Consider the following 2,730-nt stretch of genomic DNA (forward strand, 5'->3'; position numbering starts at 1 on the left):
AAAACACAAATGAATGGGGTTGAAAACAAACTGTAGCTGTTGTAAAATGTCTTCCTTAAATATTAAAGGAATTAATTTATATTGTAGAGACAATTAAGAATTAGAATATTTTGGAAACACAATGTGGGTTCTGTAGTATGTAATTAGGGGCTAAATCTGTATAATCTGAGGCTTAAATAAATAAATTATACACAAAATAAATAAAGCAAAAACTGTTTTTTTTTCCCGTGTCACATTTATAGCCCTATTTGGTGGACCGCTGTCTTCTCTGGGGGACGTATCTCCTTCTGTTTTCATAAACAGGAAAATCTTCCATCCTCCTCCTGAACTGTCCAATCTGATAACACCGTTCTCACAGATTACACCACAAAAACATCACAAACCACCAGAGTCTCAGCGTTTAGAGCAAAGCCCGGTGATGCTTTCGATTCCGGATAAACACTTCCATCTAAGAATAGCCTCCACAGCATCACTGTGTGACGCTGGAAAGTTTGAAGTGCCTCTTCTTCCAAAAAATCCAGCATCTTTCAACCTAAGACGCAAAAGAATCGATGGGATGACGTCACTGAAAAAGAACCTTTGACTTCAGTTGAAACCAAAGCTCTTTATAAGCAACATCCTTACTGGTGAGTGTTTAATACATGAACATCCTACAAACAAATTTGATGGACATCTCAAAAAATTGGAAGATAATCAGTAACGATGCTTCTGTTCAAATGTGTTTTTACAAAAACAGGTTTTGCAAACGCTTTGAAATCTAAGATACTCTAAACAATATCTCTGTCTTTTGTTTTGATGAGTAACTGAAGGGAGATGATTACAGATGTATATTTTAAGTGGTACTGAAACGGAGTTAGAGGCTGACTCAAGCGTTACTCTTATTAAAAGTCTTTAATGTGTCCAAACTGTTTCTCTAAATATTTATGACTGAAATGGCAGAAAATGATAGATCCGAGCGCACAGGAGTGATGGAATGTTCAACCACTCTGTTTTGGTGATGATCTGCTTTTATTCCAGAGGTGAACAGATGAATGAAGACATTATTTTTTACTATTTCCTTGCAGATCAACCAAAATCCACAGAAAAAGCTTCAATATTAAGATGTCTTTTTGGAAATTCAGGGATTTATTGTAAAACTTGAATTTTATTATGACAGACAGAGATTTACTGTACATCTTGAGAAAACCGCTGTCAGCTCCGGACTTTCCGGACCACACTTGTGGAAGTGTGCAAACAGGAAATAAATGCCTGTTCTCCTATCATCATTAATCTAAATTAAATTACCAGAAAAACAATCTATGATTTGCTCCTACCCTTGGTTGCGGACCCTAAGAAGCCTATGAAGCCCATCTGCTGGACTATTTAAACATGTAGTTGTCGAGTTAGATAAGCTAATTCTTCCAAGGGTTCTGGTACATCGCCTGTCCGTCCAGGGGGAGGATCCTACGTTTTTGTGGACACCCCTGAGGTTTCTTCTTTTGATTTATTTCATTTTCAAGCCAGTTCCTACTTCCCATCATCCCTTTGTTTACACACTCTCCCACTAGCTTACAGCCCCTCACAACCCCAACCTAACATTACTGGTGCAACTAAAATGACGAGCAATACTGAAGCTATCCAGCTGTACAGTTTTGAGCCAGATGCCAGCTCAGACATACATGAATCTATTTGTCTGCAAGTGGATGTATCAGAAGGGAGCAATGAGCTTGTGACTTTGCATTGCAGGTTCTGCATCACAGTTACCGGTACAATGTTTTTCCTATTTTTTCTTCTTCTCCTGATTCACGATTTTAATGAAGAAATACCCAGAAATGCAATTTTAAGCTTGCGTTTTTCTACACACTGTATGTCCTCCATCAACATAAATTGTTACAAGAACGTGTTAAAAACACAAAAAAAACGATTATCATTGGAGTGGGTCTTTAACTTTACAGAACAAAAACTGTTCCTTGACTTAAACACCTTTTTTTAAACGAAACCTTTGCAAATGTGTGCCTAAAATGACTGATTATCAACCAGAAATGTGGTCCCTAAAGATATATCTAGGACCTCCTGCTCAAATTATTTTTGACAACAAACTTGGCTGTTTGTGACCTAAAACAACCTCAGTGCCTGTATTTGTCAAACGGTTTAATTTAACATATCCGAACAAATCACCTAAACATCACTTCCTCAGGTGAGGGTTCCAGCAGGGAAAACAAACAAAAGGTCCAGTGAAGATCACTTTTGTTTGAGTTAATATATAAATATATCAGCAGAAAATTTTGGAATATATGTTTTGTGAAGGCAAAATAATACAGCTGCTTCAAAATCATCAAAGAACACTTAAAGAAAAAGGTTTTATTTTTTACCAAATATAGATAAGTAATAAAAAAAAAGAAAAAGAAAAAATCACATGTTTTTAAGCCTTTTTATAGAAATAATCGATACATAAGCTGCTTTGAAAACTGCTACTAAGACTATTTAGTTTGTGCAAGTTAAGTTTATGTATTTCAGGTGTAATTTTAAAAAATCAGGAAGCACTTGTCCTCAAAAAGGGTTTTATTTAATCTAAAAAGAGGGAAAAGATGATAAAAAACGATGCTAAGTACAGATATCTCTGTGGTTAAAACAGAAATAAAAGAAACAAATCAATGTAAAACTTTTAGAGAGTAGAAATAAAAGAATTTAAAAAAAATAGAAGATAAAACAAAAGAAAGTAAAAGAAAGCGTCTTGTTTTGGCTCCGCCC

The sequence above is a fragment of the Oryzias latipes genome, chromosome 9 (genome assembly GCF_002234675.1).
Source record: "Oryzias latipes chromosome 9, ASM223467v1".
In the NCBI taxonomy this organism is placed as follows: domain Eukaryota; kingdom Metazoa; phylum Chordata; class Actinopteri; order Beloniformes; family Adrianichthyidae; genus Oryzias; species Oryzias latipes.